This window comes from Puma concolor, chromosome A2 (genome assembly GCF_028749965.1).
Source record: "Puma concolor isolate L17-30 chromosome A2, mPumCon1.1.hap2, whole genome shotgun sequence".
NCBI lineage: Eukaryota > Metazoa > Chordata > Mammalia > Carnivora > Felidae > Puma > Puma concolor.
In genome coordinates this window covers 1,774,231-1,787,590 of record NC_141668.1, presented here as the reverse complement: position 1 = coordinate 1,787,590, position 13,360 = coordinate 1,774,231, and the positions used below count along the sequence as shown (strand labels likewise).

General features: G+C 48.3%; 1 long non-coding RNA gene across 1 annotated transcript; it reads left to right on the top strand.

The window, feature by feature from the left end:
* The first annotated feature begins 351 nt into the window (after positions 1–351).
* LOC147582914 (uncharacterized) lies at positions 352–2,401 on the top strand. Its single transcript, XR_015243559.1, has 2 exons — positions 352–1,055; positions 1,843–2,401. It is a non-coding gene; the product is annotated as an uncharacterized LOC147582914 (long non-coding RNA).
* The last annotated feature ends 10,959 nt before the right edge of the window (positions 2,402–13,360 follow it).

Sequence of the window (13,360 nt, the reverse complement as noted above, 5' to 3'; positions counted from 1 at the left end):
CACTGTGTCGCCTTTTTCCTAGCTTGAGGGTCAACAGAGAAGGATTGGACATTTCCAGGAAACCAGAAATATGAATGAGAAAGAGGAAGAGAAACAGGAAAAAGGGAAGGAAAAAGCCATATGTACCTATGGTCCCAGTTCAATTAAAAATACACACAGTGTGGGGCGCCTGGGTGGCTCAGTCGATTGAGCGACTGACTCTTGATTTCGGCTCAGGTCATGGTCCCAGGGTCATGGGATCAGGCCCTGTGTTGGGTTCCGTGCCGAGCGTGGAGCCTGCTTGGGATTCTCTCTTTCTCGTCCTCTTCCCCTCACCTTTCTCTCTCTCTCTCTCTCTCTCTCTCTCTCTCTCTCTCTGTCTTTCTCTAATAAATAAATAAATAAAAATAAAAAATGAAAAAAGTACAGTGTGTTTGTAGACACATCAACACACATGTGTTATGTATGCACATATATATGTGTTTTTCGGGGGTTTTTTTTTAAATATTATTTCCCTTTGAGAGAGAGATGGACAGAGCGTGAGCGGGAGAGGGGCAGAAAGAGAGGGAGACACAGAATCCGAAGCAGGATCCGGGCTCCGAGCTGTCAGCACAGAGCCGGACACGGGACCCGAAACAACCAACCGTGAGATCATGACCTAAGCCCAGCGCTCAACCGACTGAGCCACCCAAGCACCCCGAGATTCGTGTGTTTTAGATGCCAGCAAACCAAGTATCGGTATTCAGACAGCAAGACCAAGGTCGGGCTGTAAATGTTAAAAGCCCTGATTTATGTCGCTGTCCTCGTGAAGCACAGCCATGGAAGCACAGCCTACTTCCCATGGAGTAGGATTGTTGAGCTACCAAACTGTTTTTCAAAAAAGCGACTGGAGGTTTCTTTGAATATCCAACAAGTACCAGGAACGGTGCCATCATTCCATCCCGTTAAGTGGAGTGCCAGGTGACGGTCACCGAGCAACAGAATGGAGCCCAGTATTCAGCCTTGTATTTCCTACCTCATTTAAGGCTTTGTTAAAGAATATTTTAAGGACATCTCTTCTGTCACAAAAGAACTCAGTAAGTCTTCTGGAAAGGTATACCAGCGGGTCCACCAAATGACCAAATGAGCTAGTCTGTTCAGTAAACTTGTTTAGTATTATCAAATCAGATGCCAGAGTTAGTTTGATAAGAACGACTGTTTTGATGTTGGCTGGATATTTTGCTGTTTCTCTTAATAGCCAGCCAATGGATTCAGTTGTCTCCTGAGGCTTGCTGGGGACACAGCGGTAGCTCTACGTTATCACCCAGAAGAGCGTCTCCTGTTTATTTAATTTCAGAGGCCACGTGACCACATAGGCTAGGAAGGATTCTAAAATCTTTACATGTGGGGGCTGTGTAAAACAGAGCCATCGCCACATAATTAAACATGGACTTTTATGTCAGAAGGCCAATCCAGCGCACTCCGATTTTCTCAGTGACATTATGATAAAGGCAAAAGGTGCATTAAAAGCTTTGGATCTATACTAAGGTCATAAAATCTCGCCCAGAGACAGTTCCTGTCTAGGGATTCACATGCCAGAAACAGATCAATAAAGGCTGTAAAAAGTTCTACAATATTCCCAACCAGCTGCTCTATAAAGTACAAGTGAACGCTCACTCGTTGAAGACGAAAGCATTCCCGTAATGCCAGTATTAAATATACAATTTACTCGAATAAAAGAATTTGTTTTCTATTTATTTTCTTGGGAAAATCAGTTGACCAGTGAGATATGAGACTTGCTTCATTTTCCAGGATAAAATTCTGACGGAACTACTAGTCTGCACCAACCACAGATAGGCCGTCTTCTTTCTCCTCCCCCGGTAGACGCTGGAGATGTTTCCTCTCGAGTTGTTGGGGTTCAACTTGACAAAATTCTAGAGGCGGTACAGAGTCTGTGATCAGAAAAATGCCTTTATCACGGTGAAAATCTGCTCGTGCCGATGGACCGGAGAGAAGGCAGAAGAAGCAGTTGTGTCTCGGGGTAGCTGTTCTCCCTTGAAATCCGGTAAAAATGGCCCCGTGAATGCAGGGCCTAAAAGTGAGTCCCCAAAGTGAGGGGCCTCTGGGACCCACACGCCATCCCCCAAACAGGAAGAATCATTTTCCTGGCAACGGAAAGATTAATCACGCATTTCACAAAGGAGACGCAAGGTTCGGTAATGTGCGACCTTGATTTACAATGGCCTCCTGATTTATTGTTGTGTATTTTTAAACCATGCTATTTAAAACACAGCTAATTTAAAAGCTAGTGTGTAGGCCCCGTCTGACTATTGCTAAAGATTTACTTTGTGCTAATAAGAAAATTATTGTGTCTACGCTATTCCCACTTCTCCCGCACTGTGTGATCCAACCTCCAATAAAATTGCTTGTCAGGTGAGAGACATTGGTTTTCTACTGTAGTTACTATTTCTTTGTCTCCATCCCCCGCCCCCTCCCCCCCGAAATACAGTTTACCGAATGTTACAGACACTACATAAGAAAGATGCTTCATAGCAACAGCGCTCAGGGTGAATGAAACAGCAAGTGTTTTTGAAGGGGCCCTTTCTACCGGCAAGAACAGAAACATTTGTGCTTATTTGATGCACTTGGGTCAGAGGATAGACACATCAGCACCTTCCTCTCCTGCATGAGGAAACCGCCTGCCTCCCCGCCCCGCAAAGCCAGGCAGCCCAGTCGGCCACCCCCTTCCACTTGCACAGCGGCTGCTGGGATCCGGGGCGAAACTCATGAGTTGATATTTTTAAAAAGTTCAGAATAGGGCCTGATTCATGGCAAACGTGCAGTAAGTGTTAGCCATTCTTTTTAACTCAGAAATATTAAGCTCTATGCAAGCTCATTTTGTCCTAAATATTGTTAGTACAAGACTTTAGTACAGGACCAACAGGGGCTCCTGGGTGGTTCATTCAGTTAAGCGTCTGACTCTTTTTTGTTGTTGTTGTTATTTAAATCCAAGTTAGTTAACATATAGTGTAAAATTAATACTATGTGTGTTATTATATATAGAATTTAGTGAGTCATCACTTACATATAACACCCAGTGCTCATCCCAACAAATGCCCTCCTTAATGCCCATCCCCCATCTAGCCCATCCCCCCACCCAACACCCTGCCAGGAGCCCTCAGTTTGTTTTCTGTATTCAAGAGTCTCTTATGGTTTGTCCCTCTCTGTTTTTATATTAGTTTTTCTTACCTTGTGTTCATCTTTTTTGTATCTTAAATTCCACATAGGAATGAAATCACATGATACTTTGACTGACTTATTTCGCTTAGCATAATACCCTCCAACTCCATCCATGTAGTGGCAAATGGCGACATTTCATTCTTTTTCATCGCCAAGTACTATTCCATTGTATATACATACCACATCTTCTTTATCCATTCATCAGTTGATGGACATTTGGGCTCTTTCCATAATTTGGCTATTGTCGATAGGACTGCTATAAACATTGGGGTGCATGTGCCCCTTCAAATCAGCATTTTTGTATCCTTTGGATAAATACCTAGTAGTGTAATTGCTGGGCCGTAGGGTAGTTCTATCTTTAACTTTTTGGGGCACCTCCACACTTTTCCAGAGTGGCTGCACAGGCTTGCATTCCCACCAGCAGGGCAAAAGGGCTCCTCTTTCTCCACATCCTTGTCAACATCTGTTGTTGCCTGAGTTGTCAATGTTAGCCATTCTGACCGGTGTGAGGTGGTATCTCATTGTGGTTTTGATTTGTATTTCGCTGATGATGAGTGATGTTGAGCATTTTTTCATGCGTCAGTTGGCCATCTGGATGTCTTCTTTGGAGAATTGTCTATTCATGTCTTCTGCCCATTTCTTCACTGGATTATTTGTTTTTTGGGTGTTGAGTTTGATAAGTTCTTTATAGATTTTGGATATTAACCCCTTATCTGATATGTCATTTGCAAGTACCTTCTCCCATTCTGTCAGTTGCCTTTTAGTTTTGCTGAGTGTTTCCTTCGCTGTACAGAAGATTTTTATTTTGATGAGGTTCCCAGTAGTTCATTTTTGCTTTTATTTCCCTTGCCTCCGGAGACGTGTTGAGTTAGAAGTTGCTGTGGCCAAGGTCAAAGAGGTTTTTGCCTGCTTTCTCCTCGAGGATTTGGATGGCTTCCTGTCTTACATTGAGGCCTTTCATCCATTTTGAGTTTATTTTTGTGTCTGGTGTAAGAAAGTGGTCCAGGTTCATTCTTCTGCATGTCGCTGTCCAGTTTTCCCAGCACCACTTGCTGAAGAGACTGTCTTTATTCCACTGGATATTCTTTCTTGCTTTGTCAAAGATTAGTTGGCCATACGTCTGTGGGTCCATTTCTGGGTTTTGTATTTCTGTTCCATTAATCTGAGTGTCTGTTCTTGTGCCAGTACCTTACTGTCTTGATGATTACAGCTTTGTGATACAACTTAAAGTCCGGGATTGTGGTGCCTCCTGCTTTGGTTTTATTTATCAAGATTGCTCTGGCTACTTGGGGTCTTTTCTGGTTCCATACAAATTTTAGGATTGTTTGTTCTAGCTCTGTGAAGAACGGTGGTGCTATTTTGATAGGGATTGCATTGAATATGTAGATTGCTTTGGGTAGTATCGACATTTTAACAATATTTGTTCTTCCGACCCATGAGCATGGAATATTTTTCCATTTCTTTGTGTCTTCTTCAATTCCTTGCATAAGCTTTCTATAGTTTTCAGTGTATAGATCTTTCACGTCTTTGGTTAGGTTTATTCCTAAGTATTTTATGGGTTTTGGTGCAGTTGTAAATGGGATCGATTCCTTGATTCCCTTTCTGCTCTCCTTCATTATTGATGTATAGAAATGCAGCCGATTTCTGTACATTGATTTTATATCCTGCAAATTTGCTGAGTTCATGGATCAGTCCAGCAGCGTTTTGGTGGAATCTTTTGGGTTTTCCACGTAGAGTATCATGTCATCTGTGAAGAGTGAAAGCATGACTTCTTCTTTGACAATTTGGATGCCTTTTATTTCTTTGTGTTGTCTGGTTGCTGAGGCTAGGACTTCCAGCACTATGATGAATAACAATGGTGAGAATGTATATCCTTGTCATGTTCCTGACCTTAGGGGGAAAGTTCTCAGTTTTTCCCCATTGAGGACGATATTAGCTGTGGGCTTTTCATATATGGCCTTTATGATCTTGAGGTATATTCATTCTACCCCTACTTTCTTGAGGATTTTTATCAAGAAAGGATGCTATATTTTGTCAAATGCTTTTTCTGAAAAGTGTCTGACTTGATTTCGGTTTAGGTCATGATCTCATGGTTCATGGGACTGAGCCCCACATCAGGCTCTGTACTGACAGCACAGAGCCTCCTTGGGATTCTTTCTCCCCCTCTCTCTCTGCCCCTCCCCGGCTCACTCACACTCTATCTCAAAATAAATAAACTTAAAAAAGACTTGGGGTGCCTGGGTGGCGCAGTCGGTTAAGTGTCCGACTTCAACCAGGTCACGATCTCGCGGTCCGTGAGTTCGAGCCCCGCGTCAGGCTCTGGGCTGATGGCTCAGAGCCTGGAGCCTGTTTCCGATTCTGTGTGTCTCCCTCTCTCTGCCCCTCCCCCGTTCATTCTCTGTCTCTGTCCCGAAAATAAATAAACGTTGAAAAAAAAAAATTAAAAAAAAAAAAAAAAAGACTTGAGTACAAGACCTACAAACAATTTTTAAAGAACCCATTAAAATTCCCTAAAGAGGGGCTCCTGGATGGCTCAGTTGGTTAAGTGTCCGACTTGGGCTCAGGTCATGATCTCGCAGTTCATGAGTTCGAGCCCAGCATCAGGCTCCCTGCTATCAGTGTAAAGCCTGCTTCGGATCCTCTGTCCCCACTCTCTCTCCCCTGTCCCCCACTCTCTCTCTCCCTCAAAAATAAATAAACATTAAAAAAATTTTTTTAAATAAGATTCTCCAAAGAACTGAGTATGTTGCAGTGTGAATAATTAAAATAACCAAAGTGAGCCCACAATGTCCTATACGAACCTCAAAACCCAAACGACTAGACCAGGGCCCCCAACTCTGCTATTGTAAAACCTCCACTTTAAGCCACCGACAGAGTGCTCGCTTTGGCTGCACATATACTAAGCAACCGACAGATAGCTGTTTTCTAAAGACCTTTATGCCAGGCCCTGGAAATCAAACAAGTGACCCTGGTCCTCTTCTTCGGATAAAACTGTGAACACCAGGCACGGGGCACCATGGAGGCTCGACCACCAGGAGGAAGGCGCCTAGAGAGGGTGCCAGGGAATCCTGACTGAGAGGAGGAAGGTCCGTGTCAGAACACAGAGGTCGTGTGTGGCTGGGGCTGGCTGCATGGAAAGGTGTGCCCAGGAGAAAGGGCCGAGGGGCAGGTGAATAGCAAGATGGGGTTGCTGGTTTGGGGGATGGCAGGGCAAGAAGCAGCCCCAAAACCATAGAGCGAAGCCACCTGCCTGCGACCTGCTGGTCTCCGGGGACACTGCCCTCTGCTTCTGCCATCCCCACGAGCTGTCACCTTCACAGCCCTCCCGGCACAGCAAGGACTTCAGGGAAACTAAACAGTGGAATGTGATCCCCCCATTTCCCCCCAAAAATGTGTGTGTGTGTGTGTGTGTGTGTGTGTGTGTGCGCGCGTAGGAAAGAGTTCTGTGCTGAACAAGGAGACAACCAAATCTGGGTTTAGAAAGAGGAAGAGTTTTCTATACTGGGTACTTCTAAATAATTGCTCTGTTATTCTTCCTAGGATTTTTATTTATTTATTTTTTAACTGCCGTGCTACGTTGAATTCTTCCAGAAGCAAACCTTAAGTCAAGGATTTTAATGATCCTAGGAGTACCAGCTCTCCGCCCGAGGCTCTCCTCCCTGCCCCTGGCCGGACCAGAGAAAGACACTTGTTCCAGGAGACCTTTGGCAGGTGCCGTGTGGAGGACACAGGGGCACCGACAAGAACCTCTTCTTACATCTCTAACTGTTTGATATTTTCTGAAATTTGTACACTGAACTTCTTATAAGAAAAACTGTATCCACTCAGAAAACAGCAAAATATACGTGCCCGTTACGTTGCCAGAGTTTCTGAATGGAGAAGACCGTGTTTAAATTTAGCCTGTGATCTGAGCGATATTAAAGGGTTGGTCACTCTAGCCAGTGATGACACTAAGTAGAATTTTATGCTAATTGAACATTTTTACTTCAAAATTCAAAGTGTAGGGGCGCCTGGGCGGCTCAGTTAAGCATCAGACTTCGGCTCAGGTCATGATCTCACGGTCCGTGAGTTGGAGCCCCACGTCGGGCTCTGGGCTGCCAGCTCGGAGCCTGGAGCCTGCTTTGGATTCTGTGTCTCCCTCTCTCTCTCTCCGTCCCTCCCCGGCTCACGCTCTCTCTCTCAAAAAGAAGTAAACGTTAAAAAAAAAAAAAAAAATTCAACTTGTATTAGTTTGCTCTGGCGTAAGCAAGATGCAGTGTGAACAAGATCAAGCAGCCGTGTGGGAAGCTGAGAGTTTCACCAGGACACGTGAAGACAGACGTCCTGGGTCTACTGCGGGCCGGAAGCATGGCAAACAGCGCGTCGGGATCCATGGGCTCGTGCGGGAACACTGAACGGAAACAAACACGGGTGTGGTGGCCCCGCGGGGACTCGAGACTGCCTGATGATAAAGAAACGGCAAAGCAAAGGCGGCAGTTGAGAAACCCTACACAACTAGTGAACTAGGCGTAGCTTCTGCGGAGAGGGGAAAGCGCCCGCGGAAGCCGTAAGTGCTCTAATCCCAGAGCGTGCAGGTGCCACATGCTGCAGACCGGGAAGCATCTCCTGACCCAGGAGAACCCTGAACCCGGGGAGAGCCTCAGAAAGAACACGATTTGCTAATGAAAACCAATGACGCCTCCGAAATACAGCCACAAGCAGAGGTGGCTTCACGTTACTCAAACGCAAGAGCTGACCTCCGGGGCCCGCCTCCGGGAACGGAGGTTTGATAAGGACTTTGGTAATCAGGAATGTGATTGATAACCAGGATGAAAGCCACGGCGTTAATAATAAAGGGATCAATGACACAGACAAATATATCTACAGATCATTGCCTCAACTTGAAGCCGGCAAAGGCCCAGATGTATCACTGCTTTCAAATTTATTTATAGATCAGTGTCTTAATGTGATAAACAGTTGGCTTGTAAACTAAAAATACTGAAAACCGCAACATAGACCCGTGGCTTTTGTTCCTTTTCTTTACTGCACAAGAGATGTCAGCGCAGGTCCGTGACTCGGGACAGCTCCTTCGTCATCCGATGAGTGGTGTCAGATGGCCGCTTACCCTGCGGCTAACCGCTAACGAACGCGACACTCAAGGCCCTGTGGACACCCCGCAGCTCAGAGCCACGGTGCACCAGAAGCCTCTCCCATGAAGGTGCCCTCTTCCACGTCCAGTCTGACCCGGCTGCTGCAGCCCGGTGCTGTCTGAGTTCTGTCAAGAGGAAAGCTGGACCCGTGGCTCTTGGCTCGGCCGTTCCCTCGCTAATTAATATACCAGAAGGAAAAGACTGAGGACGCTGGCTCTCAAAGTTCCTTTTTGCCTCCATGTGATTGCACATGGGCGTCCCAGGGAGCCCACTCGGTCGTGCGTTTTGCCCAGCAAGTGAGTGAGTGCCTGCTGCCGGCCAGGACTACAAGTAGGTCCTGGAGGTAGAAACATGGCTGCAGAAAGTTGAAGAACACAGAATCTGAGCTCTCCCCTCCAGTCTGGGAGACAGGGGTGAGCACAGAATAGGGTAAGGGGTGCAGTAGGAGTGGTAAAGGGAGGCAGGAAGCTGTCTCTGGGCAAAGCCGGGGGTGATCAAGCAGAAAGGGGCACTCCGGCCAGAGGGTAGACAGAGAGGCTCAAGACGGAGCATCCTGCCAAACCTGGGACATGTGGGGAAGAGAGGCCGGGGGGGCTGGGATCGGGGAGACCCAAATGGGCTGAAAGGCCATGCTTTGAACTTGGTTCTTCCGGGAGCCATGAAAGATCTTACACAGGGGAACGGCAAGGGGAGATTTAGGTCTAGAGCAAATGCTCTGGCAGCCGGTGGACTGGAGAGAGTCAAAGGGAGGAGATGCTGGGGCCTGTGCAGCACAGCAGCTTCAAGGATGGGGAGAAGGCTCTGGGTCTGGCCCAAAGTTCTCCATCAGGGGCTACGGCATGGATGCTGGGGGAGAAGTCTGGGCTGCCGTTTAGTAGCAGGAGGCAGAAGAAGGGAGGTGCATTTGACCTTGACCTTGCAGCCAGGGCCTCTCTGTATGCTGACCTTTCACCTACCAGATGGCAAAGAGGAAACCCCAGAGGCGTCTGTGAAGGAGGTGGGGGACACAGGTGCTCACACTCTCGGCTGCAGCACAGACGGGCCCAGCTTTGGGGTTGCAAATTTGGCACTGTGAATTTTTAAATTTTTTTACATATTTATTTATTTTTGGCATACAGAGAGAGACAGAGCATGAGCAGGGGAGGGGCAGAGAGAGGGAGACACAGAATCCGAAGCAGGCTCCAGGCTCTGAGCCGTCAGCACAGAGCCCAACGTGGGGCTTGAACTCATGAACCGCGAGATCATGATCTGAGCCGAAGTCGGTCGCTTAACTGACTGAGCCACCCAGGTGACCCATTTATCTGTGAATGTTTAAAACACGTGTGTATACTTTCTCTAAGCAATTTCTAGGATGACAATCTGTGGAACATGTGCACAGTCCTGCAGACACACACACACACACACACACACAATGTTCACTACAGCATTTTTAATAGTGCAAAAAATGTGTCCTTAACAGGAAGCAATCAAATATTCCTCATTAGCAGATTGGTTACAAAAATTATGCCCATCGAGCCACTGGAAAGAATGGAGGATCCAGAATCGATACTCAGATGTTACCATGCCAAGAATCACCCTGGAGGCTGCTGAATGCAGATTCTGACTCAGTGGGTCTGGGAAGGGCCGTGGATGTTACTACATTCCTAACCCTCCAGTAATGATGCTGCCAGGCTCCAGGTCACCGATGTGGAGAGAAGCCTCAGCTGAATCATCTATTGCGGAACAATAGATCCCATTTTGGTAAAAAAAAAAAAAAAAAAAAAAAAAAATCATCATCATCATCATCATAATGCAAGTTGGTATATAAACTGAATATCCAGAAGGAAATGTATTTCTGGAAAGTTAAGCATAGGGTGGACTCCCCTTCCACATCACACGTATAACTATAATGATTCCTTTTTTTACGGTGAGCATGAATTAATTTGCATCAGAGAAAAAAGGAATCAATAAATTGATGCACTGAAACAAAAAAGTTTGTAAGCCTAAGTGTTACGGACAGAATGTTTTTGTTCCCCCAAATCCATGTGTTCAAGTCCTCACCCCCAGTGTGATGGTGTCCGGAGATGGGGCCTTGGGGAGGTGACCAGATCAGAAGGGTGGAGCCCCGTGGTGGGCTGAGTGCTTTTACAGAGGGGACCCCAGAGAGCTCTCTCACCTTCCCCCCAAGTGAGGACACAGAGAGGAGAGGCCATCCGTGAAACAGGTTGGGGGGTGGGGGGGCGTGTCACAAGACACCAAATGTGCCGGCACCCTGACCTTGGACTTGCAGCCCCCAGAACTCTGAGAAATAAATCTCTGCTGTTTAAGCACCCCACCCCCACTCCCACCCCTGTCTGTGGCGTTCTGTTATACTCGCACTAAGACACAGAGCTAAAGGCTATGCTTTAAATTGTACATCATGTTCCTCGTGATAGATCATCCATGCTATTATTTTTAAAAAGCTGTCAGGCAAAGCCCCAACCCACAATTTTTTTCCAGGCCAGGGGACAAGTGTCTGAGGCAACAGGCTTCCGTCTGCCCTTCAAGGCGACCAGCCTGGGTCGGTCCTGCCGGCAGTGGGGTGAGTCTCTCACAGTGCAAATCTATCTGGGTCACTCCCGAACAGTCTGCCCACCCCTCCACCGGAAGCATTTCCCTGGTTTCCTTGTGCGCCCAGAATTAAAGTGAAATGCGGCGCAAGTTGCCACACCTTGCCCGCCCGGCCCCTGCCCACGTGGCCGGCTTGTAGTTTGCACATGCACCCCCACGTGCACACACCCGCACTCTGGTTCTGCTGCTGGCCGGGTGCCCTCTGTTGCCCCAGCCCCTGTGTCATGAACGGACTGTTCTACGTCCGCGTTGCTTGTCTTGGCGACGAGATGGTAAAGGCGCTTTTCTCCCACCCCCAGCTGCTTTCACGAGGGAAACAGAACTCCCTCTCCGCCAACTGCCTGAACGCCTGGCCAGTGGGGTGATGGCGGTTTGCGGGTTTGGAGACACCGAGCTCCTCCAAGTGAGAAGTCGTCGGAATAAGTGCAGAAGGCCTCCCTCGCTTTAGGATTTTAGGGTTGAAAACTACCCCCAAGATTTGCCCACATCCATCCCTCACGGAGTCTTCGAAGCCGTGGCCTCGGAGCAAAGCCACCTCCACCAACCGGAAGGCAGAGCCAGCCAGGTGGCCTGGACGCTGCCAGCCCAGGGTTCAGAGTGATCCGTGAATGCCAGCCGATTAGGGAGGTCACTGACATTTACTGAGCACTTACGATGTGCCACACCCCTTCTAAAGACTCTGCATGAGTGAATGAATGTAATTCATCCGGTTTCTGTCAAAACGGATTAGAAACAATTAGCAGCAGAGAAATGCCTGAACGAGAGAGAAGCGTGGACCCCAGGGCATAACAGCAGAAGCGAGAGCCCTGCGGAGACAGGAGGTGAGGACAGGTGGAGACAAGCTTTCTCTCATCTCCCTCGCACGGCCTCGCACACGGCCAGGGCCTGGGAGGGGAGGCGCCCTGGAAGGCAGAGCTAGGCCGGCACCCCAGCACCTGCTCCAAAGCCCCAGAGCCCCAGGACCAGGGAGCGGGGGCTGCCCCCGGGAGGCCCGTCCTCCCCCGATGCTTCTCTCCGGGAACTTAGTGATGTGGACAGGCGGACAGCGCCTGGATCTTTCCACACTGGAGCTAGTTCGTCAGGCACGGCCCCAACCTTCAGCCTCCGAACTGCTCATTCCCAGAGCGCTCGTAGTCCCGGCAAACAAGCCCTCGCCGCAGCCCCAAACACAGATGAGAAAGGGGACAGCTAGCAACATGGGTCACAGAGTGAGGGTGTGACGGACCAAGAGCCGAGAGCCGCCTGGCAGGGCCACTGAGGGAGAACAAGAGAGGAACAGCATACGTTCTGCTACAAAACCAAAGACAGCAGGTGTTTGCTCAAACCTCACTATTTTTATAATAGCCCCGTGGGATAGGCACGATCATCATCCCATTCTGCAGATAGAGAAACTGAGACTCAGAGAAGCTGAGCTCAGTGAGGCCGAAAGCGTGAAAGCGTGAGGTCAGGATCTGAACCCAAGCCCCAGAGCCCCGGCTGTTGAACACTCCGAGTTTTGAACTTTTATTTGCTTGTCTCTGGTCCTTCCTGAAGTTTTTTTCTCTTCACCTTTAAGCCATGAGTACTGTTCTTCCCCTCTACTGCACTGTTTCCTACTATAAACCACCTAGTAACAAAGTACCACAAACTGGGCAGCTGAAAACAACAGAAACAGATAGGCTCATTCCTAAAGCTGGAAGTCGGAAATGGTGGTGTGGGTGGGGTTACTTCCTTCTGGGCTCCCAGAGAGAATCTGTTCCAGACCTCTCCCAGCTGCTGGCGGTGGCCGACCAGGAGGAGCTCACCGCCCTCTCCCTGTGTGTGAGCCCGGAACAGGCTGGGAAATCCGGGAAGACCTCCTCTTACCTTTCCTTCGGCTGAAGTATGACTACCAATCAGTGCTGTATTAGTTTCAGGCGTAACCTCCTCTTGATCACAGCTGCAAAGACCCTATTTCCAAATAAGCTCACCTTCCCAGTCTCTGGTAGACACGAATACTTTCATCCCAGGACACCGCTATTGAGAGAGAAATAATGGAACATCGCCCCATGAAGTACCAGGCAACCCTAATAAATACGGAGGTGAGCCATTCCACTGTAGTGGAGGGATGGGAGGCCTGAGCTGGAGTGAAATAAGCAAGTGTCAGAATCATAAGCTTGGATACGTTTCCCCTGTAAAATGCCCACCGGAAACGACATTAACATTTTCCCTACGGATCTATGAAAGGCAAGCACGTCTGAAGAGTCGCGCCATCCAGACAACCACACTTAACTCCTGTGACATAGGCCGTAGGGTTTCATTCATTAAATGAGAATGTACTTGCGTGCTCAGCACACAGATTTTCCAGCATTTGCCGAGCAAGCGACGTTCCCTGCGCTGCCGCCCTCCCGCCAGCAGGGGACACCGCCCCGTCCGGCTCAGCGCCGGCTCTGCCCGGAAGTCCCGCCCCGGCCGGAAGTTGGAGT